This window comes from Leiobunum rupestre, chromosome 10, assembly GCF_980474605.1.
Source record: "Leiobunum rupestre chromosome 10, qqLeiRupe1.1.hap1, whole genome shotgun sequence".
Taxonomy (NCBI): domain Eukaryota; kingdom Metazoa; phylum Arthropoda; class Arachnida; order Opiliones; family Sclerosomatidae; genus Leiobunum; species Leiobunum rupestre.
Window position 1 is genome coordinate 9,457,149 of NC_143393.1, and position 26,792 is coordinate 9,483,940.

At 35.1% G+C, this 26,792-nt stretch overlaps 1 protein-coding gene across 1 annotated transcript in view; it reads right to left on the reverse strand.

Annotated features, from left to right (window-relative positions):
* Nucleotides 1–26,792, reverse strand: part of Snoo (Sno oncogene) — a 111,656-nt gene that overhangs the window by 82,327 nt on the left and 2,537 nt on the right. The gene's annotated exons all lie outside the window — the stretch shown is intronic.

The following is a 26,792-nucleotide window of genomic DNA, read 5'->3' on the forward strand; positions in this document are numbered from 1 at the left end:
TAAAACATCTAAATTTCACACGGACGTCATCAAGAAAATTTAAAACAGTCGCCATTTTGACTTTTAATACATTTAACAGGGTTTCCACAGTTTCTTCACAATCAAATTCCCTCACGTTTCCAGGTTTTCCCTGACCATCTCTGGAGATTTTCCCTGACTTATTTTGTGCCAAGATTTTGTATTTTTTAACCAATATTTTAGTAAAAGTTTCCTATTTGCAACCGAAATTAAATTCCCTGACATTTCCCTGATTTTAAGACTTATTTTTTTTTAATTCCCTGACTTTTCCAGGTACCGTGGCAACCCTGTTTAAGGTACAGCTCCAATATAATTGCAGCTAAAACGTCAACAGAAAAATGTATTTATTTATTTTAACAAGGACGAATTTCTAACGTCATCAAGACCATTGAAATCAGTCTACAGCTATCAACAATTCCGCGATTTCTATTTAGTCGTAACAGCGTTTTTCCTTAATTCGTCTTTGACGTACTATTAATTTCTTACGTACGTCAGTGGAGTATCGAGGAATCCTTAGATTTACCACTCGACTCAGCGAGTCTAGGATCTTCAAAAAGGCCGAAGGCGGCTGAACGGTACAGTGTGCGGGAAAGATTAAGGGTCTCAACTACGCGAAGCTGGTCCGGCTAACCACGTTCTTACACGAAGTAAGCCGTCATTAATCAGTCCCCAAATCCAGTAATTGCTTTTTGGATCGTGGAGTTTTCTACCCTCGCCGCGTACGGGCGAAAAATATGATCCCTTCTTCCTCAGTTGGATTTCAAAGTTGCCATGGATATGCGTGATTAATGGAAGCGTAAAAACGGTCTGCCAAAGATTGAAAGTCTTCCCCTTCGAGAGAGAGGAGGGGAAATACACTATCTCCCCCCAACACAAAAAAAAGCCGCGAAACCCTCTCAAAATTACATTTAGCACGTTTTCGTTAAATTGGGGTTGCGTCAAGTCAGTAAGAATACTGGCGAGTTCTTTATTTATTTTTAAATAGTACAGGCAGAAAGTAGGAATTCTTACCATTCTTTCTAGAAAAGCTAAGAATTCTTACCACCCTCAGTCTGAATTTAGGTTAAGTTTATGAAAAATTTCGTTTTTTCCCCAAGTTGGGAATACTGTAAAATTTTCTAGCAAAATATTTTATTAATTCACGGGTTAAGTTTATGAAAAATTTCGTTTTTTCCAAAAACTAAAAGTTAGGAATACTGTAAAATTTTCGAGCAAAATATTTTATTAATTCACGTATATTCCTTGAAATATTAACTAGAAGTTAGTCAAAACATTTGAATATTTTATTGTATTTCACTGGAAAATATATAAATCTTTCCTCCGATATTAAAAGTATTTTAATAATAAAATTTAAAACCCTAAAATTTTTATTTATACATTCTATTAATTCTTTCGAAAACGCGATCGGGTGTAAATGGTACACAATCAAGCTGACTCTACACTCGGCTACGTTTTCGAGTAGTCAAATATTAATCATTTAGTCAAAAAAAAATTGGGTTTTCCCAAAATTAAATCAATAAAAGAATAGTTCTTTCTATAAATTTTTTACGCTTATCCAACTTGTTAAAAGTAGAAGTATAACATGTTGCTCTTACGTCACAAGACTTGGCTTTGGTAGAATTATTTTAGCACGCGCGATTTGCACGAGCGTTAGAAAATAGGAAGCTCCTCGTGATTCGAGCGCGCGCTCCTAGTGTTGGAGAAAGTAAATACAGTGACGTAAGAGCTACATTAAAACAAGAAGGCCATGTTACTTTATAGAAAGAACTATTAAAAGTATAAAATGTTTTTCTCCGCGTTTTATAGTACTTAATTGGCACGCGCGTTTCGCACGTGGACTTCAAATTCCAAAATCTTTATCGACTCTGCTCTCTATCTTCAATTATAGCTAGTGACGTAGAAAAAACATTTACACGCGAACTCCCTTATTTTATAAAACACCTATTAGATTATTAAAAAAAAATATTACATAATAAATTTAAAATCAAGAAAATTAAGATTTAAATTCAATAAATAGTTTTTTTAGATTTTAAAAATCTAAAAAAAAGATTTATTGGATTTAAATGAGATTTTTCTTGATTTTAGTTTATATTTCGATTTTATAGGGTTTTTTAACCTTTTTTTTATTTATACTTCAATATTTGATTTTTCAATATAAATCAACAGCCCTGATCATCGAATAATGATTGTAATAACTTTAAACAGGGTTCATACAATATTTCAAAAAACATTTTCCCTGATATTTCCAGGTTTTCCAGAGTAGTTTTGAATAATTTCCAGGTGTACTTTTTAAAACAATAGGGGTCTCTAAAATCTTAAAAGCATTACTGTTACACTTTCTAATATAATATAGTCAAGATTGAACGTATGAATTCAATACTAAGTAATAATTTCAGTAATACTAAAACTAATTGCCCATAATTTGGAGTTTATAATTATTTTCCCTGATTTTTCAGGAAAATTTTAATTTTCCCTGACATTTCCCTGACTTTTTTGCTTTAAATAAATTTCACTGATATTTCCAAGTTTTCACTGATTTCCATGTTTGTATGAACCCTGTTAAAGCTTCCAACAATTATAAATAGTTTGAAATACGGTAAAATAACGACTAAGTAAAAAATGGGAATACTAAAAAAAAAGTTGCAGTGTATCTTTCGTTAACAAAAAAAAAGAAAAGTCCTAACTTTGAGAAGAAAATGCACGGCGCGGAATTTGTAATGGCTGAAGTAAAAAAAAAAGTCAAGGATTGAAAGCAAGACTCGATCGACTGTGAGCCGTCTCTCACCTAACAGTTCCACTAAAGGACGGATGAGGAATTAAATAACGCGCCCGAAAGATGTCAGGTAACTCGAAACCCTCGGAGAAAAGGGAACTAGGAAAAAAATAACTAGTTTGGCAAGGACGATTGTGTTATTCCAAAATAAAAAAAAGTCAGCCACAAAGTTTCGCTCGGAGGGGGGGTGGACTGAAATTGATGTAATTTTTTATGAGGGGGGTACGGAATAGTCTGCGGGGGGGGGGTAAGATGGAAGTAAGACTTGTCTAGCCTGCTGGGTGCGCAGACCCGGGCTGGCGTCGACGATTCGAAAAAGGTAGGTAGGTTGGCTAAGAAATTATCAGAGAAAAACGACGAAAAAAAAAGGCGATGATGCGAGCGACTCATTAGACGCTCGAACTGGAATTTTTTTAAGGAAATTACCCCTATTCGTTGGAGCATCAACTTTTCATAAAAATTATCGCATTAGCATATTAACAAAAGAATAACAAAAATTATTACGTGTATTTTTATTTCCAAGAAGGAAAATTAACAAAAAACTTTTCTGATTCGTGGCTGCATAGTTAAATATAAAATAAAATTGTTATATAATAATAACAATAATATTTTAATAGGAATTATATCTTATTCGTAGCTTGCTCGTAGTAGGCATACGTCCTAGCTAAGCCTTGACATTAATTTCACGTCACAGATCACAAATGAAAACGCCACACGATAGTCCGATTTAATCACGTGACGTCTTAATGTCATGGCCGATCTATACGCGTTACCATGACAACGAACACAAGCCACACCCAACGAACGAGCTGTGAATTTTTACCTTATTTTATTATGAAATAAACCTTATTTTGTTTGTAATCCGCAAATCCAGTTACAAAAATATCCGCATTTTTATTCCGCCGTTGAAATACTTCTAATACTATTTTGTTATTTTGCCCTATTAGCTTTAGCGGAGTTCAATCTTGGACGAATAATTACTGGACTCGAAACCTAAGCAAAATCCCCTGTTCCACAATTTGCATCGCCCGTCAGCGCTCCTACCGAGATAATCGCGAAATATGTCTATCCGAAACACGTGCGTAAAAATGTCCGATGACCGGCATTCTCTGCTGTTTTTAACAGAAGTGAAGAAGTGAGGCTTTGGGAATTTTAATAGGCTTTAGATTATTCAGTAATAGTTGTATTGGATTAAAAATTAAACTAATGAGTTATTAGTTAATTTAAATATGAAGTTCGCTTTAATGTTTTGGCATATATAGTTTGCGCGAAGGTTTAAATAGATTATAAATTTAAAAATACCCAGTCAAAATGGAAATAAAGGTATAAGCTTCGACGACAGTGACGAGCTAAGAACGCTAGGCCTAACGTCGTCCGCTAATATTGGGCACGTGTTTAGTGAAAAAGCACCAAGCGCGCCATTTGGTTTCGGGTCCGGTAATTATTCGTCCAAGGTTCAATAGTTCCCCCTTTAAAATTGGGACATCCATCGCGAGCGAAAACATAAGACGCCGTACAATAAAATAACGGGGGATGGAAAAAATATATATACAATCGAGCGTCTCCCCGTCGAAATCGTGCTATGTGGAACGCATGATGATGGTTACATATATAGCGAAAACGCAGTCGGGGGCCTCCGCCAGTAAAAAAAAATACATATACCTAGTATAGACTAGCAACAGACGGCCAGTGAACTCCCACTCACGGAACACAGACTGCCTCCCCCCCCCCACTTCAGCCAACTCCTTGCTCTCTTCGTACATTTTAATCTGGCACTGTAATGCCTGGGTTGCCCCCCCCCCCCCCACGTCTTTCAAAACAAAATTGAGTAAGCTCTGGCGCGGAGGAGCCAAAGGGGGAACCCTGCGAAAGAGACTGAGGGGGGTGGGGAGTATATTTTATCTCCCCCCTCCTCGCCAGTCCCGTGGCTTTTCGCATTTTAATTTTCCTCGGGTACCTGTTTTGCCAAACGACCGAAACCCTATTTCTTTCGGCGTAAAGGTAGAAAGTAGACAGGTGCTACGTAAGCACTCTCTTCGCGAAAGTTGCCTTTTTGTGTCGAAATAAAATATACCTTTTCAAATTGTACTATTATCACGGTCCAACTGTTCAAACGTCTAGTTATAAAATCACGATTAATATTTAGCTTTTTTCGCTTAAATCTAATCGCGAGAAAATCCTTTTTATTCAGACCGAGTTACGAATTTAAAAACATTTGCTAAGAGACCTACATTTTGAAAGCAATTTTGAGTTCTGAAGCCAAACGACAACACGATCAACTAAATATATTCCATAATTCCCATTTAATATTTTTAAGATGGTAAAACTAGGGATAAAATCAACGTAACACGCTTACGTGGGGTGGCGGAGTGTTTAGCACTTTCGCCTCGCAGCGAGAGGAGCCGGGTTCGATCCCAGCTTGTGGCACTGGGTGAAAACCCGGAACAACTCCTTCCGCGTTGAGTTTGCAAGTTCTCTCCCCACTGGTTAAAGGGGTTTTCTCCCTAGTTCTTGGGTTTCCCCTTTCCATAAAAACTTGTAGAGGTTCACGGTAGGGACCTGCTGGCTCGCGTGGCATGAAGGGCTCCTGGGCTTGCCACTACCCTCCCACGCAACTTAACCCGGCCACCTGAATTAATGGCTTTAAAAGTCGCTCGATGACTTAGGCCTAAGGTGATTAGCCTAGCTGATTAATATTACCGTTAAAACAGTACAAAATTTAAAAACAAATTATTTAATTTCTTTAAATTATATATATTTAGCCTTTCATGGAAAGTATTTTATTTTTATTTTGGCAACAACAAAAGCGGTTCACGAGTTGAAAATTCCAACTTGCAGCAGCCAGCTGAAGAGAGACAAGGAAACAAAAATAAATTTTTGTATTATGAATCGTGTACCCGTGTGTAGGTGCTGGTTTGCTCAGATTGATTATTTTAGTAGTTATTTTAGTTTAAAGAGTGTAATTTAATATTTTTTACAATATTTTTGGAAATACTACTGAAATTAAATACTATTATAAATAATTATATGTTAAAAATACAGCAATTCCAAAATTCTTAGTTATTTGTTTTGTAACGAGATGGCGTTGGGAGCCCAAAATGAATTAAAATGACAAGATAATCAATTCGAGGAATTTAAGTAATATTATTCGAGGAATTTAAGCAATATTATTCGAGGAATTTAAGTAATATAAATTATTTGATATAAAAAGCAGAGAAAATGTTCTAACTGAAAGTGAAATTAAAATGAAAAAATCTAATAAAAATATTTGCGGAAGCGAGATTCGAACTCACGCCTGTTAGCTTCAATGCGCGTTAACTTTACCATTATACAAGCCTCTTCAATAAGCAAATTATTCAAAAAGCAAAATACGAATATATACAAAAGCATCCAAGTCTTAAGGATGAATTGAGAACGAAATAGCCAGAAATAACAAAATTACAATTACATACAGGTCAAATCGCTAATTATTTTATTGCACAAACTCAATTTGCAACTAGATTTTGTATTATTGATGAATTATCTTTAAAATTATACCCGTTTTGCCTGAATGCTCGTATTTTCTCGACGTCGTTCGGCCATATTTTTTATATTTCATTTCTAGCCGGGAAGCCGAAAAACGCATGCGCGCAGCCGTGAAACGAATATACTTCAACCTGTTTTGCCGTTGTATAGCGCTCTTGATGATCTACACAACGCAGACTAAGACGAATTTCCCCCGCTTGGCTACGTTTTTTCGCGTTCCCAATCATACCCGATCACACACACACATGGACGACACCAGTCTATAATGACTCGTATACTAAAGTACACGATTCATAAAAACCGGACTAATTCTGGATGTGGCTCACGGCTCACATTTTTTGTCTGGCTTACAGGAACCTTAATATTTTTTTTCAATCTTCACGTTGACGCCACCGGGTATCCCAAAGGCTAATCTAAAACCCCCGCAGTACGCGGCTTGCTTAAATCCACGTACGCTTTACCCTGTCAAGGCCTTTACCTCAACTGTTAGCTAGACACGACGTACGACTATAAGATTAGAAGGGCACGTCTAGCCTACCTTCTCTTAAACTATAATTTTTTTATGGTACATTTCAAGCAAGTTTCGCAATTAAATCTTAAAAAAAGTACCGATATAATTTCTGATAGGCGCAATAAAACGTTTCTGGAGTGCGCTTGCTTCACAAAAAAAGGGTCACGTATCTAGATTTACCCCATTAAATATCGTATCGTTATTTATTTACGATATTTTACATCAAATATACTGTAGGTATTTCAGTACTACCGTTGAATATGTTATGTATATTGTACAGGGTTCATACAACTATCGCAACCGATTTCCATGATATTTCCAAGTTTGGCCATGGATATTTCCAGGTGTAAGGGCACCTAATGTTTTAGGTTAACCTATGATCTTTTGACAGGGTTGCCCTAAAATTTTTATATTCAAATTCCCTGACTTTTGTCTGTTTCCCTGGACCACTTCAAGAGATATTCCCGGACTTTTTGAAGCCAAAATACTTGTTTTACTTTTATCAGAAGTTAATAAATTAGAGTGGACTTATATTTCAGTAAAAAGGTTTTGGCAATGTTGAAAAACTTAGCCAAACTTTCAAGGAAATAAATGGTAATTATAGAATTTGTCATAGATCTAGAGTAAAATTACCTTCAAATAGTTTCAAGACTTTTCCCGAAATTTTTACAAATTCTTAAAATTCCCCGACTTTTTAGGCCTATTTTTAAATACCCTGGTTTTTTCCTTACGTGTGGCAACCATGTTTTGAAGTCACAAATCGACCATTTAGCTGATTTAAATCATTATTTTAAAAAATATTTGATTTAAATCACACAATGTAATTCAATAGATAAATAATGGCAATAAATCGGTTCTTAAAAAATGTAAATAGTAATTAAATTTAATTAGGATTTCATTTAATTTAGGATTAGCTAACTGATGAAAGTAAAATATCCATTAATTATACAAGAGCGATTAATTGTATAAAAATCAATTAAATTAAATCCGATTTAAATAAAAAAATCGATTGATTTGATTTTATTAAAGGGGAAGAATACAGTAAAAGCCTCTTTTTCGTTCAAGCTGAACGTTTCTGTTTTAACAATTACACAATTGAATTATATTTTTCTTATTAGGCTGAACCTTCCTCTAGTGCTTAAAATAATTTTGATAATTCTAATATTAATAGTTAACGAGATATAAGGTCCTAACTAAGGGTAGTTTGGGCGCTTGCCCAACTTGTTTAGCTCCGGGGGTCCGAATTAAAACGTAATAACTTAATTATTTTTAAATTTAAAATGGTCAAAATTATTTTAAGCACTAAACAGGGGGCTGTTCTACACTTAATATTAATTTTATAAGTTAAAATACAAAATTAAAAGAGTTCAGCTTGAAATAGCGCGAAATTAGACAATGGTTACTGTAGTCTTCCCCCTTAAAAAATGCAACCCGAGTCAAAAACTTCTCTCACCAACAAAATTAAGCAAAAATGTTACACGCGGACCATTTTAGACGAATTTTATCGACTTTTCCTTTTCGAAAAGGCATATCAGTCTTCAGGATGGGAAATTGGTCGATTAAATTGCGTAATAGCTCGAGAACATTCCAGCTTATCAGCGTTCCGTCGAAGGTAGTCGAGACGATAATATGTCGCGGATAAGATAACGAAGAGATGTCTAGCCATAGATGTCGTCGTTGTAACGCAATCCGGAGGACTTTTCGCGCTATTTGAAAAAGCCTTGTGCCGACAAATAATTTTTAAAAATGTGACGTAAAACAAAAAGACGTCGAAAAAATGAGGGACATTTAAGTCAGATAAGGGACCAAAACTGTCGATTATTCGACGTAACTCGGTTTCAATGGTTTTATGGAGTACTTGTACCTTACAGCGCTCGCATTTTCTTTAATGAAACCTTATTCATAATATACGTCACTTCCAACTCGGTGACAAAAATCAGCTTTACTAATGGCAAAAGTCTATCATATTCTTCTATAAGTTTGTCACTTTGGGAAATATTTTACTGAGAGGTAATAACGGAGTGACGTCATCACAAGAAGAAAATCTCCCCCTAGCGAGGCGTTGTCAAAGGCTACGTGTGACGCGTTAGCGAGCAGACGCAAAACGGCGAGGAAGCCCGTAATGCAGTCTGTCTTGCGAATAGCTCCCAGTAAAACTTTTGCATGTGAAGAGTAGGAAGTGTCACACTTATGTTACAATATTATACACTTATGCTAATGGGAAAAGAAGTTAGTGCGGCGGATTTAGAAAACGGGCGTTTCTAATTTTAACAATGTATAGCTTATCTCTAGTCTCGCGATCACGTGATTTCGTTTCCATGGTAACCCTCTCAATCGCCAAGGATTATAAGAATTTCAGCATCTTTGGGTTTATTGTGAAACAAGGTAGCATTGGAATTTTTTCTATAGATCTTAAAAGAAATTGATTTGAAAATCTTCATCGGTTCATTGTGTAAATTGGCGCGTGCTTGCTCGGAAGGGATAATCTTATTGGCTAAGACAAATGCAGATAAATATTGCTAAGCCCACGTGATTCTATTTTATTATCAGAATAAATAATTACACGTGCGACGAAAAAATGGGCGATATCATCGAGATTCACGCGTTTTTAATTTAAAAACCCTTCCTTTTGACGGTTTTTATTTTGAAGCGAATAATTTCTTTTGGCGTCTATTGAAATGTTATTCAGAAGCATACTTATGAGTTACAATGTTACATATGATACAACAAAGCTAAAAGGGCCAAAACCTTTTTTCCGTAATAGATGTGGAGTTAAAATAACCTATAATGGCGATCGAAGAATGCAGAAATATTCGGAGAGGAAAAACACCTAGTGTTTACGAAGTTCGCCATACGCTCGGAAAATACACAATTTTGCCATAAAGGGAAGAATATTTATATACCAAACATCGACCAAAAAATAAACCAGGGTTCATACAACTATTGGCTAACCGATTTCCCTGATATTTCCAGGATTTTTTACTGATATTTCCAGGTGTAAGATAACTTTGTCGCAAATTATAATATGTAACACAAGTAAATAAGTCAAACCTTTAATAAGAAAAACTTATTGATGTAAATTTGTTGTCTTTAAGGCAAACTTTCTGAACCCTCATAAAATTCCCTTATTTTTACTGGAAAATTGAAATTTTCGTGACTTTTTTGTCAACAATCAAATAGGCCTTTCTATAAAATAAGCTAAGCTTGCTGAACATGTTTTTATATAGCTCATTCGTCACGAAATACGTAGCAGTTCAGATCAGTTTAGTTTATGCTTAAAAACAGGGTGCCTCATCAAATAGGCGTTTCAAAAAAAAATTATACGCGTCACGAGTTTAAGCTTTTTAGTACTTAATTGGCACGCGCATTTCGCAAGTGAACTTCAAATTCCCAAATCTTTATCTTCAATAACTATAGCTAATGAAAAAAAAACCTTTACACGTCCCCTCCCGTATTTTATAGAAACACCAATTAACTCTTATGATTTTCTTAGCAAAACGTCATCGATACGTCAACCGTGACGCAGAAGCAACATCAAAACAAGAAGGCGAATTTTACTTTATAGAAAGGCCTATTTCCTGATATTTCCAAGTCTGTATGAACGTTGTTCGGCCATTAGAAGAGACAAATATAACAAAGTATAAAACGCTAAATTTCACGCAAATCTTGCATCTTCGAAAGTTCACCGAGTTGGTCGTTCAAAACGGGAAGATAGGTAAAGTCTACTAAGACCTAAACCACCAGCGGAGGCATACCTAGACAATCAAGATCTGGCATGGCAGTTACCACATACCACCGTAACCGAGTATCTATTTATAAAAGCTTTCCCTCTTCACGGGAAAAAAGCATTCATCCGGCATTAGGCGGATTAGCCAAGTCAAGGATTGGACAAAAGCCGATATGATCGTTGCGTAACGCTATACGATGACAGGCTCCCCACTCGGAAGCAACGCAATATCTAGATGGCAGGCAAGATTTAACCCTCGATCTGAGCTAATCCCCAGAACACATTACGCTCGGAGCTTTTACGATTTTGCCATCGGGAAAATTCCACATAATGGACTAGATAGAAACCCGAGATGCGCTCGACGGTCGCTGCCCCAAAAAATTGCGTCAGAAAGTTCGGGTTGTTTTTCAGGGACATCACCTTCGAAAACTTACTATTACGTGCACATTATAAGGATTAAATTTTTCAAGTCAGGTATCATATTTTCCATCCACGTTTTGGTTGATTTCAAAGTGTTGTAAGTCGGAAAATGACAGAGGCCTTTTTTCCGGAAAATTTTCCGTATTTTTCCGAAAATAAAAAAAGGTCCCATTCCATGATTAGTCTAATACATTGTTTGCAAATTTAAATAAAGCGGCATTTTTGCCTATTTTTTTCGAATCTAAAAGTAATACTTAACTTCCAGACTAGCTTTAAACTGATAAACAATGTAACACTATTAATGTTTTGTAATATATCGATTAAAAAGTTAAATAAATTTCTGGAAATTTTTCCGCATTTTATTTTATTAACAATGTCACTAATTTCAAACGTACGTACGTCAGGGCCAAGTGTTGTTTATAAATTTTCTTTAATATTATATTTGCAATTATTTTTTTAAGTCTGAATTTTTATAGCGGGCCCAAATTCTACACGACAAAAATGTATATAACTTTAATTATAAGTTGCAAATTTGAAAACATTACCCGATTTCGCAACGGGGTGAAAACCCTAAACTGACAAAATCCGTCATTTAAAAATTTTGCATACGGAATTTTGAATCTCAAAGTTATTTCACAAATGAGAAACTGTTTTTGAGATTTAGTGTTGATTTCTGGTTTTTTAAGCTGATTTCGAGATTATTGAACTAATTTTCGCGGAGATTTCGAAATTTACAAACCGATTTCAAGATTTCTAAAACTATTTTTCTCTTAGGGTATACGGAATTTCTACGTATGTCGGATCTCTCGCCTTAAACATGCTAAATGCAACACGTAATGGCGACGTGTAACACGCAATGTCGACCTCCATAGAGATAGAGTCCCTCAGCAAGGTATATTATGCGCATAATGATCCGTGACCTTTAACAAAGCCTCTTTTGAGTTAAACCACGTTGGTGCTGGTGACTATAAGGCGAGGACAATTAAGAAATTTCAATATCGCTATCTGATGTTCAGAAACATTGAGGCAAAGGCTTACTTTTCAGTAGAGCCAAAACGCCCAGACGGCGAGGGGCCGACGCAAAAATATCCGTTAAGCCTTTGAAGGTTATAATCGAGTAATTGATAATAGATAACCAATAATAATAACAAAATTAATAATAATAACAAATTAATAATAATAATAATAAATTAATAATAATAATAATAAATTAATAATAATAATAACAAATTAATAAAAGTAACAAATTAATAAAAATAACAAATTAATAATAATAATAATAATAATAATAACAAATTAATAATAACAAAATTAACAATAATAACAAATTTATAATAATAATAATAATAATAATAATAATAATAAATTTATAATTCAATTCAATTCAATAAATGTTTATTTATAATAATAAATTTATAATAATAATAAATTTATAATAATAATAATGGAAATGGAAACTTGTTTATTGTGTATCAAAACAACACTATTACAGCGTCAGCTAGTTGATACACATTGCATTAATAATAGTAATAAAAATAAAAATAATAATAATAATAAATTAATAATAATAACAAATTAATAATAATAAAATTAACAAAAATGACAAAATTAATAAAAATAACAAATTAATAATAATAATAATGATGATAGAAACAATAAATTAATAATAATAATAATGATAATGATAGAAACAATAAATTAATAATAATAATAATGATAACGATAAAGCCCCAGAGAGTAGTGACGTGAAGTTAGTTGGTCGCCCGTTAATTAGGTTCTTTGCAATCAGTCGGCGTGTCACTTTCACCCTCAGCGTCGGGTCCCAAGGCGGCAGACACGCGTCATGCCAAGGTGCTTTCCGGAATGAATACAGGAAATAAGGCAGACGACGCGTATCCCCCCACCTGGCGTGTCCCAATTACAACAATACCGCGGCTATATTAATAACACTCCAACGCAGGCAGACGAATATATTATTAAGCCTTGCGACGCGGATGCGCTGTGCTAATCCGTAAAACGTCACCAGTCACCACCAGACGGAACACCCAAATATTTGCCCTTGTTCTCCACGCGACAATTCATAAACAGTATCGACGCGAAAGTGTCATTCGAGACAGTTTCAGAGATTCATTTTTATTTGAGTCGGTTTGATTGAAGATGAGGTCACGAATTATTAAAATGGCAACGGAATATAATGCAAATACACTGAAAGATAATAGCCCTTTCTATAAAGTAACATTGCAGGGTTGCCACAGTTTTTTCACAATCAAATTCCCTGACTTTTCCAGGTTTTCCCTGACCATCTTCGGAGATTTTCAAAGACTTATTTTGTATTTTTTAACCTATATTTTAGTAAGAGGTTCCTATTTGCAACCGAAATTAAATTCCCTGACATTTCTCTGATTTTTAGACTAATTTTTAAAATTCCCTGACATTTCCAGGAATTCCAGGTACCGTGGCAACCCTGCATTGGACTTGTTGTTTATACGTATCGAGCGCGTCACTCGTGACGTATAGAAGTGACGTTCAACTATAATATCTAATAGACGCTAGCATCTAGGACTTATTTTGTGATAAAATGTATTTTTTATCCAATATTTTAGTAAATGTTTCATATTTGTAACCAGAATTAAATTCACTGACATTTCCTTGATTTTTATACTAATTGTTTAAATTCCCCGACTTTTCCAGAAATTCCAGGTATTGTGTTAACCCTGTAATTGCAACGGATCATACCCAAACAATTCCACAAATGTAGTAGAAAATACGAAATTAGTGTAATTATAGGAAAATATAGGAAAAAAATCAAAATATAAGAGTGGTGGTCACCCTGAAAAAAACTGCTTAATTAGTACACAGTATGATTGGAACATTTTAACATGGCTATAAACAGTAAAACAGTGTTGCGGTGTCCACATCCGTTGTTTAGCCAAGGATTCTTCCTCAATGCAATTTTTATGGCCTAAATGGACTAAATGGACACTTCTCTCTTAAGAGATATGTTATGAACTTCTGGTAACGCCCAGGGATATTCCGGAACGTAATAAAAGCAAAAACGTTTACTAAATTAATCTGGATGTGCCCCGTCTTTGGCGCATGCGCAGATATAGTATTGCAATAGGAAAATCCCTCAACATTAATTAATCCACGCTAGAGCTCGGCGGAACAGATAAATTAACCACCAAATTTTCAATTATTCATAAACATTTCGGTTAACTGTTTATTATTCACCGTTATAAAACGATTTAATATGCAAAAAATAAGTTTTTATTCAGGGTTGGCACTTCTTTGATTTTTTTATTAAATCAAACCAATCTATTTTTTTATTTAAATCCGATTTATTTTATTTATGTTTTTATACAATTAATAGCTCTTTTCCTGTATAATTAACGGATATTGTACTTTCATCAGTTAAATAATCTTGAATTAAATTAAATCTTAATGAAATTTTATTATTTTTTATATTTCAGTTTGCTCAGATTTTCTACATATTTTAATTTTTTAAGAACCTATTTTTGTCATTTTTTATTCCTCCATTGAAATACATTGTGTCATTTTCAATCAATGTTTTTTTTTTAATAACTTGATTTAAATCAGCCAACCATGTTTGTCAAACGCTAACGTTCTTAAAAAATACCTCTTTTAATTCAAAACGTAAAGTTAATAATAAATACGTGTATTAATATAAATTTAACATTTAGTTATTTAAATCAGGCAACCCTGAAAACAAATAAAACGGATATTTCTTTTCCAAAACCCGAGCTCCAAGGGGTATTTGTTCGAATTTCATTCGTCCGAACCGCCGAAATAACAAATGTTTCAATTGTTCGAATTGGACAACTTGTTTGTTTCATTCGTCCGAATCGGTAGCATCACTTGTCCGAATTCTGTCGCTAAATTAGTATTTCTTATTGCTGATATTTTAGGTTAGGTTCACGTTAATGTTACTATTTTCTTATATTAACAATATAAAAAAAAACAATTCCTAATGTTCGAAAAAACGGACAAACGATTATTCGAACAAATGAAATTCGCCAGTAAAGTTAACATAAATTGAACGACTAAATCACCAACAAAAGTTGTGATAAATTTTTCGGGCAAATGAAATACGTTTTCGGACATACGATCCTGTTTTCCGGCATTCGGACATTTGTACCACCGTTCGGACGAATGAAATTCGAACAAATGTACCCAAATCAGCTCCAATCCATGCCCATATCACGGAATAATTTGATAACTAAATTAAGAATTATTTCAAAGAAATAAGTTATAATGTATTCTTCATAAAAGAACTTTATTATTGTACGTATAATGAACAAGAATTGTTAATCTTGAATGTACAAAATACGCGAAACACCGAAACATTTTTTGCCATAAAAAAAATAAAAGTGAGGGGCCCCTCGCGCGCATACGAAGTGGGAGGTTCCATTCTCCGGGAGGTTTCTTTTCCCGTTTCCTCTTCCGCGTCGTCACGAGCGGCGCCGATGCGTACCCCCTCCTGCCTCCCTCCCCTCCAGACTGAGAAGCAAAAATGTATCGACGTACGAGGGTTTCAGATGCCAATAAACGAAAAACTCGATTTTAATAAGCACTAGGCAACAGCAATAAGTAACCTTGAAATTTAAAGACGGTTTGTGTAGCAAAAACGGACATAAATTCTGGACGACCGCCAAAGAATTAAACGTTTAAATTAGTGTTGTAAGTCGGAAAATATTCCTGAAAATGACCGAGGCCTTTTTCCGAAAATAGTTTTCATTCCATGTTTAAATTACAGTTTCCACAATATTTCCTTAATTTTTCCCTGACCATTTAAGATATTTTAGCATACTTTTTTAAGCCTAAAATTGGTCAATTTTTAACTGTATATTTTACTTTTATCAGAAAGTACGAAAATTTACTTACACTTTATCATAAAGGTTACTCTTTAGATTAAGTTTTAAATAAAATTAATTACGAATACAAACTTAAGTTTGTTTAGATAACTTTCATAAAATTATTTTAGCAAAACATTTTAAATTCCCAGATTTTTAATTTTTCTTTACAAGTTCTTAAAATTTCCCTGATATACGCCTATTTTTAAAATCCCTAAACTGTGGCAACCCTGCAGTTATCATCGTCCAATCTTTCAACACCCAGCGCAACATATCAAAATTGCAAAACTACATGCCGAAATTTAACTCTTGGATAATGGGCGTCTTAATAGTTAAATTTTATTCAAAATTGAGAACGGTTTGACTTGTGGGAGGCTAGTTTTCGGGTAAAGTTTTTTATTTATTTCTCATTCCGGAGAAGGCCGAGTTTCGCAACCCGGAAATAGGGTGTCTACAGGCGCTGCCATAATTTATTTCTTTTGGACTCTTTCCATTACGCAAATAAGAAACTTATCTCTCCCACTTCTATTAGTCAAATCTGCCAATGTTTTGGTCTACAAATGTCCTTGAAAAATAAAATGAAGTTTGTCTTCCCCCCCCCCCCCCGACGGATTCGAAGGTTGCCGGAGCTCGGGGTCTAGTTTCGAAGCCAATAATGAAGTCTAGACTAGAAATTAAGGAATTTAGAGCGTAGACTGTACCACCTTATCCGCTTCGGATTTAACCGTCAGGATCGCACGAAACGTAGTCAAATAATTTAAATTGACTCGAAAAGGTCGCGGATTAAAATAAATAACGTTTTATGCTCGATTTTTATTAGTCTTCGCGCAATTATCAATTTCCAAACCATTTTCAAAAAATCCACAAGATTTTTTTACGTTTGAAGATTCCCTTTTAAGAAAATATGATTACAACCAGCGCCGTAGCCGTCCGCGTTAGGGTATAGGGGCACCAAAATTGGTCCATATTATTATATTAGGGGGGCGCCAAAATTGCAGCTCGCCCCTGGCGCCATTTTCTCTAGCTACGGCCCTGATTACAATAAATTTGATTAAGCACAGATTTAAAAGCGATACTAATGATTAATTTGAACCGAAGCTTCTCGCATCCAACTGCGAGTAATACCGTCGTACTCCTTTATCACCTTAAATTAATCAATAAGCTCAACTAATTTTCCGCACAGGGCTTAGTTTAATTCGACTGTATTCTTATCTACCAGCAAGCCGCGAACATAAAAATCAAACGTACCAAGTTCAGTTCGCACTACGCCATTATTGTCTAACTTGTGTACCGTACTAATTACCATAAGTAACATAAGAACAATAAGTATGACACACATTCTAATATTTTAATGGTAATAGTATCTTTCCCTCTGGACATATTTAGACACTAGGAGGCTCCTAAAACAGGGTTCGTACTAAATTTCCTGACATTTCCCGGTTTTCCCTGACTAAATTGCCCAATTTTCCCTGACCATTTTTGTAGAAATAAATGAATGGTTTGAGATAAAAATCTTGAAAAATATTTTCTTTCAAAAATTTATTTTCCTGATTTTTTTGGCGTAATTTTAAAATTCCCTTACTTTTTGGACCATTTTCAATTCCCTGACTTTTCCCTGAACTTTTGGAATCATTTTCAATTTCCCTGGCCTTTTGGAAAATGCAACGATAGATCGGGACCAATAGAGCGCTTTCAATTTGGCGGCCATGGCGAAGAATACAGCTCAGTGGCGTAACTAGGAACTCCGGGCCCCCCCCCCCCCCCCCGCGAAAAACGACTCGGGGCCCTTTTAAATAGCACTGATTTTAATCATAAACGTTTGGGGGCCCCTTAGTTCTCGGGCAAAACGGCGACGAAGCCCGTAAGCAGTCTGTCTCGCGAATAGCTCTAAGTAAAACATTTGCATGTGAAGAGTAGGAAGTGTCACACTTATGCAGGGTTCATCAACGTTTGGAAAATTAATTTCCCTGATATTTCCAGGTGCTAAAGCACCGTGTGTTTTCGTTTAATCGAAAAAAATGATATATAATTACTGAGGCATCCAGGTTTTGGTTAAATATTTAAAATTTCCCTGATTTATATGGAAAGAATCTGTTTCACTGATATTTCCACGTTTTCCTGGTTCTCCAGGTTTGTATGAACCCTGTTATGTAACAATATTATACACTTATGATCATACTTATAACCGTAAAGTTACCAATTTAATTCCGTACGCAACGCCGAAATAATAAGTCCCCCAACTTTCGGCGTTCACACTACGCGATGGAAACGCAGACACTGAACAGAGCGCGCGCGTGGGACTAATAAATAACAATTTATCCCCCAAAGAGCGGGTTGCTTTTTAAAAAAGCCAATCGAGTAGGGAGATAGCGAGCCATTTACAATAGCCAGAAAACTCCCATTAATAGAGAAGACGCTCCCCTTCGTACGAGCTCCAACCCGCAGCCTTTCCTCATCCCATCCAGCCGAGACTCGCTTCGACTATAGTTCTTGGCAAGATGCCAAACCCCCTCACCCCACTAATCACGATAGCTTTCCTATGATGAACTAAAAAAGCAAACCCTTTGCCCGCAGAACTTAGTAAAAGTCGACGATAGCTGGCCTAGTGGATTCCAAAGAGGATAGAGGAGTATTTCGCTTTTAGGCACACTGTCAGCTAACACGGCCACCACCAGGGACTAATGCCTTCTCATAACGTTACGTTATTAATATTATCCCCCCCCCCGTGTCCCTTTGATAAGAAACGCCAATAGTTATAAATTGTAACTTTTGGCAGTCCCAAGAAAAGCCCGGGAAGATCCTATAGCCTCTAAAAGAGTACGGAAAACGATTTCCAATGTCATACAATTCCCGGATAGCTATATAGATTCACGTGACATCAGAAGTATATAGTATCTATCTAGCGAGGGAAGTGCCCGACACTGCTAATGTTACTCGTATCACTATAAGTATATAATATTGTTACAGGTTTGCCACATTTTCTTCTAATTCAAATTCCCTGACTTATTTTGTGGCTAAATTTTGTATTTGTTTACGCTAAATTTTAGTAAAAGTTTCCTATTTGCAACCGAAATTAGATTCCCTGATTTTTAGACTAATTCTTAAAATTCCCCGAATTGTCCCTGATATTTAGACCCATATTGAAATTCCCTGACTTTTCCACGAATTCCAGGTACCGTGGCAACCCTGTGTTATATAAGTGTGACACTTCCTTTTCTTAACATTCAATAATTTTACTGAGAGCTATTCACAAGACAGACTACATTACGGGTTTCGTCGCCGTTTTGCGTCCACTCGCTCCCGCGTCACGCGTAGCCTTTGACAGCACCTCGCTAGGGGAAGATTTTCTTCTTGTGATGACATCACTCCGTTACTAGTTCTCAGTAAAATATTCCCCAAAGTGACAAACTTAAAGAACAATATTATAGACTTATGCCATTAGTCAAGCTGTATTTCGTCACGGAGTTGGAAGTGACGTAATTTAAGTCATATCCCGTGAACAAGGTTTCGTTAAAGAAAATGCATTTAATAAAAACAACATGATTTTAAGTTAATATCCGATGACAAAAGCGCAATTTTCAAATTCCACAAGAGGCAAATATTGAACCGTGAGAAATACTTATAGCATAATAGATTTTATATACTTCTGATAGCATCAATTATCTTTTCCATCAGCACTTTCGGTGTTCAGGGAGAAGTCCCCCACAGGGGAATATAGCAAAATAGGAAACCTTTTCGCGAGGTACCAGCGGTAATTAAGTTTGCTCACCCAAAGGTTGAAATCATCAATAATTTAAATTTTTTCCCCAACGAGTAACGCGAAGGGAACCAACTCGCAAATTTTCGTACGCGATTAAGGGCTCGTACAAATTTAATTGCGCCGTAATTGCTCAATGAATATTTAGAGATTACACAGATGTGACGGAGCGGCCGAGACAATAGACCCTAAAAACGCGACCTTACCAGATAGCGGACGTCGAAGGTGAACGAAGGGGTACACTCTGCGAGAGTCGAAGACTCTTTACCCTTTCAACTCGGAAGGGCGTAAGCTTCTAACGGAATGGCCGGTAGAGCTATCGATCGGTCAAATTAGCTATTAAAATTAATCCCTTGGCCCAAGTTAGGCCGATTTGGGTTTAATACGAAGTTATTGTAATTAATTAAAATTAATAATTAGAGATTAAAATACCGTTTTAATTCATAATACAGTTTATTTAAAAATCGAACGGTTCCACCGAAACTTTAATTTTTGAATAAATTAGCCTTTCACGTATCTGTAAAGTTAATTTTATCGCGAATTTAAGTTTCATTATTAATTTTGTTCCGTCCACAATGCGCTCTCTTGATCCATTTGATAAACAATTGCGAGAATCCCCAAAAACTCAGACAAATTCTTAAATTCGATGACTTTCCAGTCCCATTTTTAAATTCCCTGACTTTCCAGTCCCATTTTTAAATTCCCCGACTTTTCAGTTCAATTTTTAAATTCCCTGACTTTTCAGTTCAATTTTTAAATTCCCTGACTTTTCAGTTCAATTTTTAAATTCCCTGACTTTTCAGTTCCATTTTTAAATTCCCCGACTTTTAAGTCCCATTTTTAAATTCCCCGACTTTTCAGTCCCATTTTTAAATTCCCCGACTTTTCAGTTCCATTTTTAAATTCCCTGACTTTTAAGTCCCATTTTTAAATTCCCTGACTTTTAAGTCCCATTTTTAAATTTCCCGACTTTTCAGTTCCATTTTTAAATTCCCCGACTTTTAAGTCCCATTTTTAAATTCCCTGACTTTTCAGTCCCATTTTTAAATTCCCTGACTTTTAAGTCCCATTTTTAAATTCCCTGACTTTTCAGTTCCATTTTTAAATTCCCTGACTTTTCAGTTCCATTTTTAAATTCCCTGACTTTTCAGTTCCATTTTTAAATTCCCTGACTTTTCAGTTCCATTTTTAAATTCCCCAACTTTTCAGTCCCATTTTTAAATTCCCCGACTTTTCAGTCCCATTTTTAAATTCCCCGACTTTTCAGTCCCATTTTTAAATTCCCCGACTTTTCAGTTCCATTTTTAAATTCCCCAACTTTTCAGTTCCATTTTTAAATTCCCTGACTTTTCAGTCCCATTTTTAAATTCCCCGACTTTTCAGTCCCATTTTTAAATTCCCCGACTTTTCAGTTCCATTTTTAAATTCCCCAACTTTTCAGTTCCATTTTTAAATTCCCCAACTTTTCAGTTCCATTTTTAAATTCCCCAACTTTTCAGTTCCATTTTTAAATTCCCCAACTTTCCAGTCCCATTTTTAAATTCCCTGACTTTTCAGTTCCATTTTTAAATTCCCTGACTTTTCAGTTCCATTTTTAAATTCCCCAACTTTTCAGTCCCATTTTTAAATTCCCCGACTTTTCAGTCCCATTTTTAAATTCCCCGACTTTTCAGTCCCATTTTTAAATTCCCCGACTTTTCAGTCCCATTTTTAAATTCCCCGACTTTTCAGTTCCATTTTTAAATTCCCCAACTTTTCAGTCCCATTTTTAAATTCCCTGACTTTTCAGTCCCATTTTTAAATTCCCTGACTTTTCAGTCCCATTTTTAAATTCCCCGACTTTTCAGTTCCATTTTTAAATTCCCCGACTTTTCAGTCCCATTTTTAAATTCCCCGACTTTTCAGTCCCATTTTTAAATTCCCCGACTTTTCAGTCCCATTTTTAAATTCCCCGACTTTTCAGTCCCATTTTTAAATTCCCCGACTTTTCAGTCCCATTTTTAAATTCCCCGACTTTTCAGTCCCATTTTTAAATTCCCCGACTTTTCAGTCCCATTTTTAAATTCCCCGACTTTTCAGTCCCATTTTTAAATTCCCTGACTTTTCAGTCCCATTTTTAAATTCCCTGACTTTTCAGTCCCATTTTTAAATTCCCTGACTTTTCAGTCCCATTTTTAAATTCCCTGACTTTTCAGTCCCATTTTTAAATTCCCTGACTTTTCAGTCCCATTTTTAAATTCCCTGACTTTTCAGTCCCATTTTTAAATTCCCTGACTTTTCAGTCCCATTTTTAAATTCCCTGACTTTTCAGTCCCATTTTTAAATTCCCTGACTTTTCAGTCCCATTTTTAAATTCCCTGACGTGTGACAACCCTGTATATAAACAATAACATGCCGGTTCTGGCTTTCGGGAATATTACTTCTTAGCAATTTCCTTGAAGATGTTTAATTGAAACCACCCGTATTTACTTTCGAGGAGCACAACCGGAAAACGGATTCAAGGTGGACTGGCCACGAAGAGAAAAGATAACGAACGACGACGATCAATAAAACAAAACTTCGGCGGCAATACACCTTTCTATAAATTCCTAGCTAAACAGGCCAACAGTCTCTCACCAACAACACATAGTACTATTCCAGTTTAACTTGCAAACTTATTTATTCTTTGGTTTTAAAAATTCTGCTTATGATCAGTCCTATTTTTATTGGTATTTTATGAAGCGTCACCCATAAAGTCGATTTTCAAAATATAGCTAAGGTAGCCTACGTGAAGATAGTATATTTTGAAATATATCAAGTCCTTAACTGAACTATTTACATAATCAATGGGTTATAGTTAATTAACTATTTATAATGGTTTGTATAAAACTATAACCGTTAAATGAGTAGGATTTTGATCAAAAATCTATTTATCCAGACAACTAGGTTGGCAGGTTTGCCAGAGAATGCTTTTTTTAAGCCTCCCTGGTTCATGAAAAATAGGGCCAAACCTTCTGCATCTCTATACACAAAAGTAAATAACCACATAAGTAGTATTTTATAGAATGATCTGCTACCAATTTCGCTTAACTTAGAAGTTCTCTGGAAGTCGCTCCCAGCTAACTAATCCGTTAAGTTATCCGTGGGAATTTAATTTGGCCACTCATAGTAATCAGGACAAACCCCTTTTCTCGAAGAGTTTATTTCTGATACATTCGAATATTTCGATGAAGAGGGATTTCGATTATTTCCGATCTTATTATTTTGGTGGAATTTCGTCTAAGTTGGCGATTTCATTGAAGAGTGCTTTCGACGGGACAATATTTAGAAGCCCTCTAAAAACACACACAAAAAGACGAAAATAAACTACGATTGTTGGGGCCACTTCTCTACATTTCAAAATTTCTACCGCTTTTCAGAATATGGATTTTTATTGAAAATTTTGTTACAGAAATATTTTATTTCACGATTTAATTCAAGATATTTTTTAAATCATCCGATTTAAATTCACAATATATTCCAATTTAGGAATAAAGGAATGCATAGGTTCCAAACCCAATCGTTAATTAAAATATCATTTAATTTTATATTCTGTTCCGGGCAGAACAAAATATTGAACTGGAAATAAGTCATTGTGTAAAAATCAATAAATTCCATATAATAAAAAATCGGTTATTTAATTTTTGTAAAAACTATTTTGACAGGGTTCGTAAAGAATTTACGGAATTAGATTCCCTGACATTTCCAGGTTTTCCCTGACCATTTTTGTAGTAAAAATAAATGGTTTGAGTTAAAAATCTTTAAATATTTTCTTTCAATCATTTATTTCCCTGATTTTTTTGGGGTCATTTTAAAATTCCCTTACTTTGTGGGACCATTTTCAAATACCTAGACTTTTCCTGACATTTTGAATAATTTTCAAATTCCCTGCCTTTTCCCTGAACTTTTGGAAACCTTTTAAAATTCCCTGACTTTTGGAAACATTTTCAAATTCCAAGATTTTTCCAGGTCGTGTACGAACCCTGTTTGAGTATGTAACATTGATATTAAAATAGTTGGTTTTCTTAACTTTTTAAAAGTTAAACAAATAATTTTTTTCCCAACCAATAAAAAATAAACAATTTATATTAAAACCAGACATCAAGTTTAAACATTCCAACTTTAAATTATTACTGTTCTATTTTCATTATTGTTGTCTAAGCAGCTGGAGGTTTTTGGCGCGTCACTTTTAACACGGACGGAGTGTCATTAAACCTGTCATAAAATTTACAATTGAATCTCGAGTTGAGCAGAAGCGTGGAAGGCGGAAATTAGACTTTTTAATAGATTTTCAAATTCGTAAGAATATTATTGGCCAGATAGAAGGCGTACTTCTTCAACCGTTACTCGTTGAGGGGAGATGCAATCACCATAAGCTCGGCAATTATTGCCCAAGTTTTATAATCATTCTAGAGATACGAAATCCTTGTTAACTCTTGTTGAAAACAAAAAAAGAACATTTACACGTTCGTGACAGCAACTATTATATTTGGATGACGACTACGGCGTGGCGTTGATGCGTAAAGGTACCGCGAAAAATAGTGTTTGGTTCGTTTCATTTTGGTCTACTTTAGATCCGTAGTAGATATGGGTCAACGGCAGATAAATTACGTCATGAACTATTTTTAATGCATCGTTAAAACGGCCATTATAACTAGCCTATTTCTAACCATTAGGAAAAACAAGAATTTATCAAGATATTTCTAACCATTAGGAAAACCTAGAATTTATCAGGATCTTACTAACCATTAATTAAGAAAAACTAGAATTTATCAAGATATTTCTAACCATTAATTAACAAAAACTAGAATTTATCAAGATATTTCTAACCATTAATTAACAAAAACTAGAATTTTATCGAGATATTTCTAACCATTAATTAGGAAAAACTAGAATTTATCGAGATATTTCTAATCATTAATTAGGAAAAACTAGAATTTATCGATATATTTCTAATCATTAATTAGGAAAAACTAGAATTTATCGAGATGTTTCTAACCATTAATTAAGAAAAACTAGAATTTATCGAGATGTTTCTAACCCTTAATTAAGAAAAACTAGAATTTATCAAGATATTTCTAACCATTAATTAAGAAAAACTAGAAATTATCAAGATATTTCTAACCATTAATTAAGAAAAACTAGAAATTATCAAGATATTTCTAACCATTAATTAAGAAAAACTAGAAATTATCAAGATATTTCTAACCATTAATTAAGAAAAACTAGAAATTATCAAGATATTTAACCATTAATTAAGAAAAACTAGAAATTATCAAGATATTTCTAACCATTAATTAAGAAAAACTAGAAATTATCAAGATATTTCTAACCATTAATTAAGAAAAACTAGAATTTATCAAGATATTTCTAACCATTAATTAAGAAAAACTAGACATTATCAAGAGTAAAGCGGCGAGATTTTGCAACCAATACTCTTCAACAGCTAATGAAATACGCGTTGTTTGACGAAATCGTTCGGGGCGAAGTGATGTGATTTTGTAAAAGTTCTTTTAGAAGGTTAAAGGATTGATTTAATGGTAAAAAAATCCAAGGGTCCAAAACATAATGAATCCCCCCTTGATCTACCAAGCTTTATACCGTTAATTCAACTAAAGTTTAAAGATAATCTTAAAATTTTAAGAATAACTTTAATTACTACGTAGTTGGTTCGCTTTCGATTGAGATTGTAACAAAAACTATTTTTGTTAAATTATTTTAAATAAAATTATTCTAAATATTTAAAGAGCGAGTATCAATAATCACGTACACCATTCAATGAATGAATAAAATTCAGTTATTCGTATCAAAATATTTCGTAAAAGGGAATCAAAGTCAAAATAAACCGTCAAAGTCCGCTCGTAAAACTAGTCCATCTATAAAAACATCCCACGTAAAAATGGATGATAATTATTACTACAGCGCTATTAATAATGATTGGCGTCTAGGTAGGGATTAGCATAACCGCGAATAGCGGGAGTCTATGAATAAAAGGGTAACAATAGAATCTCGTCAACGGCGGCGTAGGCTGGTTGCGCGCCGACACGGCGTCATTGCCGATAAGTCGCGTTATTTTCCGTCGAAGGGTGCCGCGTTTCTGACCCTACAAAAATCGATCTGTTTATGCGGCCCAAATATTAGGTTCGCCTCTGACGTAGACAGCGTCACCCAGACAACCGTCTACGCCATGATGAGGCCTCCCCCTCCACCCTGAGTTCACCCTCCCGAGTCCCATTACTGCCCTACTGCACTAAGCGCTACGATATACACGCGACGCGAGCCTCAAAGTTCGACTTTCCTTCAAAACCCCCTTTCCCCGTAGTAGGGTTTCGTCTGTAGTGTCGATATTAATAAATCATTTCTATCATTATCCCCGAAGAAGAGGTCATTGGACGGGGTGGGGTAAAGTCCACGCTCTTAATTCGACCAATTAAGCTATTAACGTAGCGGTTAACTCATAATCTGAACAATGGAAAGCCACCAACGGTCAAAATATTACAAGTAAATGGACAAGGGTTAAGTTAGAACGTTTTAACTTGAAAAAACGCGTCTCCTACCCACGACAAACGCTACGTGGTTTTGTAAGTTGAAGAGGTTGCTTAGCGACAGACGAATAATTCCCTAAATTTATTAATTAAAGGCCTAGGTTTTCTTCTGCCTGTCCCCCTTTAAATTAGGCCAACATGTTCAGCGGTTGGCCTACCACCAGGGTATTTGTGCTCCACTAAGTTAATTTAAAGGGGGACTGGCAGAAAAAAACCTAGGTCTTTAACAGTAAGGGCTAGTTTTCACTAGGCCAAAAACGCCACGACGCAAAAAATCCCCGTTAGGCCTAATACAATATTTATGCGTCCGCCCTCGCGTTTCTGTCCTAGTGAAAACCAGCCTTTACTGTAGCTAGATAATTCTTCACTTCGCTAACAAACGGAAGGTACTAATAATGTATATTTTGGATATTAGTGAACGATTAAAAAAAGTATTTACGGTAAGCGCAAAAATGTGATGAAGAATATTAGAGTGAGAAATTAGTCAATATGACACACATTTGGAAGACAGCAAGCTGCGTGCATAGACGAATTACTGCCGCGTCTAGCAGACGCCTCCGCTGGCTCCCTCCCCTCGGCTCTTTTGGACGCGGCCAATTCGCCGGCCTGCCATAGCTCCCCCACTCG